General features: G+C 44.7%; 1 non-coding gene across 1 annotated transcript; it reads right to left on the bottom strand.

The window, feature by feature from the left end:
- Positions 1 to 6,993: 6,993 nt before the first annotated feature.
- LOC149496927 (small nucleolar RNA R71) lies at positions 6,994 to 7,099 on the bottom strand. The gene has a single exon (XR_016320702.1). It is a non-coding gene; the product is annotated as a small nucleolar RNA R71 (small nucleolar RNA).
- Positions 7,100 to 7,373: the final 274 nt, after the last annotated feature.

Below are 7,373 nucleotides of genomic sequence, written 5' to 3'. Positions count from 1 at the left end.
ATTGTATAAATAATTTATGTTAAAGTGGTCCATTGACGCGCCTTCTATCAGGCAATCACTTCCGAAGCTCGGTTTGATCGGCTTGGAAAGATGCTGAGTTAATCATCTGGACGCCTTCTCAGCTCGGTTTGATCGGCTTTGTCGGCTTCCATCAAGCATGTGAATGACTTCAAAGCTCGGTTTGATCAGCTTGGAAGACACCTTCGAGGCTCGGTTTGATCGGCCTGAATGACTTTGAATGTTTGGTCACCTTCTAAGCTCGGTTTGATCGGCTTCGTCGGTTTTTGAATGTTTGGTCACCTGCTAAGCTCGGTTTGATCGGCTTCGTCGGTTTCCATCAAGCATGTGAATGACTTCAAAGCTTGGTTTGATCGGCTTGAAAGACACCTTCGGGGCTCGGTTTGATCGGCCTGAAGGACTTTGAATGTTTGGTCACCTTCTAAGCTCGGTTTGGTCGGCTTCGTCGGTTTTTGAATGTTTGGTCACCTTCTAAGCTCGGTTTGATCGGCTTCGTCGGTTTCCATCAAGCATGTGAATGACTTCAAAGCTCGGTTTGATCGGCTTCGTCGGTTTCCATCAAGCATGTGAATGACTTCAAAGCTCGGTTTGATCGGCTTGAAAGACACCTTCGGGGCTCGGTTTGATCGGTTTGAAGGACTTTGAATGTTTGGTCACCTTCTAAGCTCGGTTTGATCGGCTTCGTCGGTTTCCATGGAATCTGAAGGGGCATCCTCGAAGCTCGGTTTGATCGGCTCGAAAGACGTTGATTTTACCCTGGTCAACTTCGTAACTCAACATCATTGACTGGGGAAGAAATCCCGAACAGTTTCACAATACATCATCACTGATCGGAAATTGAAATTGTCCTGATTAGCTTCGCAATGCACCATCACTAATCAGTAAGACCTATCGGCTTCGAGAAACCATCACCGGTTGGCCTGAAAAATTGTTCACCAGAAGAAAAAGAGCAATATCCGTATGCAAACGAACCATGCCTCTTGTTAGAAAAATATTGGAACATCACATGTTCCCATGCATTAATTATGAAAAAGGATTCGTTTTAAGGTAAAAGGTTATACTTTTGCCCCCAGTCCGGAATTCCGGGCTAGGGCCAAAAATATCCACCTTTGTAGGCATATTCTTAATTATTTTGCAAAAAATTTTAACAAAAATTTCGGCATAAAAGGTTTAACAAAAATTTGTTATCTGCATTTTCAAGTATACCTTTTATGATACAGTGGTTGAAAGAAAACTTACCTGAGGGCAATCTGGGCAATTTGATGTTTCTGCCCCCTGTGCGGCGAGTAGACAAAAATTGCTGAAGTGTACGAGCCGCACATCAACATCAAATTGCCGGAATGGACCGTTGTGGGCTTTTAAACGGGCCACACGGGCTTATTGGGCGTTGAAAGAAGGAAATGGGTCCATCGGTCCTTTTGGGCTCGGAAGAATGGACTTGGGCTTGTTGCTTTGAGGAAATGGGCTTGGGCCCAGATATTCACTATAAGTAACTCTTATTCTTTATCGATTCATTTTACTTATCACAAACCCTAAGCAATTGAAAATTCTCTGAACTGTTTAACCGAAAACGATGTCTCAGATTTCAAAAATCCCTGCTTCTGCTTACACTCCTGAGATGGAGACCCTAGGGGCCCTACCCGATATCCCGACCTTTGACGGCGAACCGGTGCCGGTGAGCCGGAATCCGCTGACCCCCGGGACACGACCGTTGCAGCTTGTCCCGTTGCCGGGTACGGAGTTCCCGGTCCGGTACGAGACTAGCCGGATGCGCGGCTTTCAGTCCGAGGTAAGTAAAAAATTCCTTTCTCTTTTTTTTTTTGGTTTTTTACTGCTTTTGATCCGTAGCTGTAGCAATAGGAATATGTTTTGAAGTTTATGCCTGCGTCAACAGTCGCGTCACGCAGGTAGGAGTTGCGTGGCGCGGCTGTTCTTCCATGAACAATTGCGTGACACAGCTGTTCCTGTGTGAACAGTTGCGTGACGCAACTGTTCGAGGCGCCAGAAACCCTAGCTTGCCTTGAACCTTAGAATCGAACCTTTCTATTGCATTAAAACTTGATTTGTTGACATTTGATTGTCGGTAGCTCTAGGCGACTTGATTTTGCCCTGAAAATTGCATGAAAACAACACAGACATAGTGAAATTAGATTGAAATTGAATTACTGCGTACCTTCGACAGTTGCTTCAATGGGTAAGAGTCTTGAGTAGTTGCGTGACGCATCTATCAAGATGCGTGGCGCGACTCCGTGGTTGCGTGACGTGACTGGGGAGTGGCGTGGCGCGAGTGTTGAGGTGCGCTACGCAGCTGTGCTTTTGAGTACGCGACTTGGTTCAAGTTGCGTGACGCAACTGTGTAGACGCGTGACGCGGCTTTGTAGTTGCGTGACGCAGCTACGGTTCAAACTGAAACTTGGGTTTTTATTTTTCCTGTCATAGAAGAAGATAAATGATTGTTAGTATCGTACTTATTGAAATTGAAAATTTTCCTTACAGGTTAATCTGGGCAAGGCCCGCTCGGGTGGATCAGCCACTGATGCTTCCGCCTTCTGGGATTTATTGGACCCTCCTATGCAGGCCCGGGTCGTTGCTGCTGGCTTCGGGGATTACGCTGCAGGATTGCGCCGCACGCAGCCTCGTTTCCTGCCTGCTATGCGATATGCATTGATGGAGCGGTGGAACGATTGTACTCACACCTTCATCTTCGGGTTCGGCGAGATGACCCTGTCGCCCGTGGACTATGCTGCCATCACTGGTCTATGCTTCACTGGCCCGGTTCCCCCGCTGGACGCTCGGTATCAGACGGCCACTCTCGGGGCCCAGCTGGTCCGTTCCTTGCTCGGTGTCACCTCACAGACTCGGTACACCGTGTAGGGATGTATGTCCTACGAGATGGTCTTCCGGTTCTGGGCCGAGAGGATCAGGACCCGTTTGGAGGCTTGGAGGGAGCTGCCGGAGGAGGCCCGACCTGCTGCTCCTGCGTATACTCGGGAGGAGAGGGACCAGGCTGCTCGATCCTTCTTATTCTACATCATCTCATCCCAGTTGTTATGCACCTCCCAGAATAAGGGAGACCCGGCAGTGCTGGCATGTCTTCGGGATCTGAGCCAGGTCGGGTCCTTCGACTGGGCCACACTCGGTTTGGCTCATCTCTATCACGGTCTGGATGTCTGGACCCGTGGTAGTGGTGAGTCGAACTGGCTGTTTATCCGGCCTTTGGAGGTAACATTCTTTCACTCTTCAGCTTTTTATTTGCCATTCTCAACTGTTCAACTAATTGATGTCATCTCTTTTTCTGCTGTAGGTATGGTCCTACGAGTACTGTATCTATTCAGGCGGTCCGAGTGGTGACTCTCTCGTCGAGTCCAAGAGGATTCCTTGCTATCTGGCCCACTGTCATCACACTTATGCCAGTGGCGAGGATCCCAAGTACTGGCGGAGCTTCCTTAATGACCGGGAGCTGTCTGATGTGAGTACAGAAAGAACCTCTCAATCTTTAGCTTATCTTCTTTTCTCCTTTTATTTTAATACATAACAAATGCTGATTTCTCCTTCTTTTGTAGCTGTCCCTGACTCCATGGGATTGCGAGGCCTGGCGGACTTACCCGGGCCGAGAGGTGGCTGAGTTGCACACCCGGTCGAGGCTGCTGATGCGAGGATACTGGGCCGACTGCTATTTCCTTGGAGAGAGAGTCTTTGACACTCCGGTAGCTCCAGCACAGCGGAGGGTGCCTCATGCCCCTCCTCGGCATATGTGTCTGCTGGAGGGCTTGACCCGGGAGGACTTAGAGGTAGAGTATAGAGGCTTCTCGGTGAACGATTTCCTGTCCGCCGGTGACTTCCCCTCTTCCTTCGCCTCTCGGATGCAGGCGCGACTTCCCGAGATTCTTGAGTATACTCAGGTAACTTTTCTGATCTTCGGTCTTATTTACTGTTATTACTGTTTTCACTGTTTCAGCTCACTGATACCATCATTTCCCCTGTAACTGAATGCAGGAGCAGAAGACGCATAAGACTGCGGCTCACTACAGGGCGGAGGCAGCAGCTGAGGCGGGTGGCGCAGCTGCTCCGGCTGGACCGGCCGGTGTAGTGCTGGGAGATGTCTCGTTCCCACCGGGTATGGAGGTGGTGTTGGATCCTAGTCTAGGTTTGGGATTTGGCATCATTATTCCTGCTGATCTTCGGCAGGCTCCTCCTCCGGTGCAGCTGGACCCTGAGCACGCTACACATGTAAGTCATAAACCGAATTTACAAAGTTAGAAGTACTTTACCTGAGTAGTCTTTTTAATGGATATTCCTTGTTTGCAGGTGCCGGCCCAGAGATATCAGGAGATCTACCAGCAGTTCGGGTTTGCCCGATCCTACATTGGTCGGCTGTACTCCGAGTGGCATGAGCTGGTATGAATTTTACACACATTTACCTTCTTGCTTCTTATTACTTGGTAAACTTTCTTACACACGTCTGCTTTTACAGGATTTGGAGAACGGGAGACTACGGAGGCATCAGGCCCATCAGTCCAGCGCTGTGAGCCGGCTTCAGGCAGAGGTTGAGCGGCTTCGGGCGAGGCTGGAGGTTGAGGGCATCCCGCTCGACTCTTCTGATGAGGATGAGGATGGCTCTTTGATAGGTGTTAATTTTATAGTGTTTTTAATATAGTTTTTATTAGATTTTGAGTAAGTTTTTATTACTTTAAATCACTTTTAGTATAAATATGTTCAAAAGCTTCCTTGATCTTTAATCCGCTTGATCTAAGAGAAAATTTCAGGAATTTGGCACAGAAAAGAATTTTATAACACAAGGCACTTAACTTGTGGCACGCCCGGGCCGTGCTAAAAGGCACAGCCGTGCTAGAAACCAAGGAATCCAACAGAGAGACAGAAGAGAGCACGGTCAGGGTGTGTCAAAAGGCACGGCCGTGCTACAAGGATACCAAGGCATGCCATATAGCACGCCCATGGCAGCTCTAGGCAGACTTCCAGAGAAGAGCACGCCCTTCCCGTGCTAAGTGGCACGCCCGTGCCTCGGTGCTTCACTAGCCCGTGCTACCTAGCACGCCCCGTGCTTCACTGGCCAGACTTCCAGACTCAAGCACACCCAGCCCGTGCCATATAGCACGCCCGTGCTGCGCAGGCGAGACCAGCGTAAATTTAATACGCAAATCAAGTTTTTCTCACATGGGCCGACTTCAGGGAGTTTCCTAAACACACTAAACAAGACTTGGACCTATTCTTGGGGAAAAAGGAGTCCTAATCAAGAAGAAATCAAGAACCTAAACAGTCATGATCTCCTATAAAGGATTTTGCACTAAATAAGGATTCTATTTCCTAAAAGGAGTCAGACTTGTCTTCAGGAACTCTATATAAAGAGAGGAACTTCTCATAGCAAGGGATCTCTCGTTTTTTTTATGCAATTTCTTCACATAATTCTCTCTCAAAAAGACTTCAAGCATCAAATAATTGTGCCAAGATTCAAGGAAGCCATCAACATAGTTGTGATACAGTTTTTATTCTAAACTCTCATCTTGTTTCTTTCTTTTACTATTGTATTTAATTATGATGGATGATTCAAGAATGAGTGAGTTTAATTTAATTACTATGTCTAGCTAAACTCTTATACTAGGGATTTGATGTAATTTAATTCGATTCCAGCTTATACTATTAGATTTATTTTTCTTTGTTCTTGTTATAACTTATTATTGTGCTTAAGGCCTCCAGGCAGAATATTTCCCCTGGATTGATTTATTTCAATAATCACATTCGGGAGAAGGGTTATTGATATGAAAAAGGTAATAATTTACTTGAGAATAATAACTTGATGTGGAAACTATATGGTTTGACTCAAGGGGGGTTTTCATAAGTTAATAAATTATTAAGTTGTGAATTCACAAAACAACCATAAAACCTAATGATCTGATTTATGTTTAATTTCACTATTAAGATAGGTAATTAAATTGGATTAGAATAGCTAACAATAAATCGGGAGAGCTTGTTAGTAACCTTAGGGTTGTTTCTCCTACTCGAACAATTAAACTTGATTAATGAACTAAAAGAATAAGCTGGATAGAATTGAATGAAATCAAATTCCCTAGTATCTTAATCCTTTGATTTCTTTTTCACCTGAATTTGGTGTTTGATTTCTTTTGTTTTTACTTTAAATTTTATTTACTTTATAGCGAATTCCTTTTATCATCGTCTAAATAATAATAGGTTAACATAATTTTGGTAATTGATAAATAATCCCTGTGGATACGATACTTTCTTACTCTATATTACTTGTTGCGATTTCGTACACTTGCGAAAATAAGCTGTCAAGTTTTTGGCGCCGTTGCCGGGGATTGGCGTATCAATATCAATACGAATTACCCTGTTATTAATTTAGACACTTTTTCGTGTTTATTTAATTTTGTTTTAAGTACTGCTCCAGGTTGTTTTATGCAAAGGAGATCAAGGAGGACTGAACCTCTAATCTTTGATCCGGAAATTGAACAAACTCTTCGAAGGCTCAACGCTGCAAGAAAACCACAAGAAGTAAAAATCGAACAACAGGCAGACATGGCTGACGAAATCGAAAACGAGAACATAGTTGGACCACCACTTCAGCATCCGGTCCGTACCTTAAGGGACTATACAACACCTAATCTGAATGGGACAACCTCAAGTATTACTAGACCTAGGGTAGAAGCTAATAATTTTGAGATTAAACCCGCAATTATCCAAATGCTTTCTACCTCGATCCAATATGGGGGTTTACCTAGTGAAGATCCTAATGCTCACATCACCAATTTTCTGGAAATTTGTGACACTTTTAAACAAAACGGTGTTTCTGAAGATGCAATCAAATTAAGACCTTTTCCATTCACTCTTAGGGATAAGGCTAGATCATGGTTACAATCGTGTCCCGTTGGAAGTTTTACAACATGGGATGAATTAGCTCAAAAATTCTTAGCTAAATTCTTTCCGTCCTCAAAAACCACCAAGTTGCGCAATGAGATAATGACATTTGCTCATCATGATCAAGAGAGCTTGTATGAAGCTTGGGAAAGATTCAAGGACTTGTTAAGAAAGTGCCCACATCACAGTTTGCCCAAGTGGTTACAGGTACAAACTTTCTATAATGCATTATCTCCTAACATCAAAATTACCTTAGATGCAGCTGCAGGTGGATCCTTTGAAAAGAAAGGAATTGATGAAGCATATGAGTTGATAGAGGAAATGGCAAGCAATAGCCATTACCAAACTAATACCGAAAGGAGAAGAACTGTAGGAGTCTATGAAATAGACGCCATTACAGCACTTAATGCCAAGGTAGATAACATGGTAAGGAAATTGGACATGTTAACTACTAATTCTGTAAA

This window comes from Jatropha curcas, chromosome 4 (assembly GCF_041381405.1).
Source record: "Jatropha curcas cultivar XTBG-Jc1 chromosome 4, XTBG_Jcur_1.0, whole genome shotgun sequence".
Taxonomy (NCBI): Eukaryota; Viridiplantae; Streptophyta; class Magnoliopsida; order Malpighiales; family Euphorbiaceae; genus Jatropha; species Jatropha curcas.
This window is presented reverse-complemented; position numbering and strand designations above follow the sequence as displayed.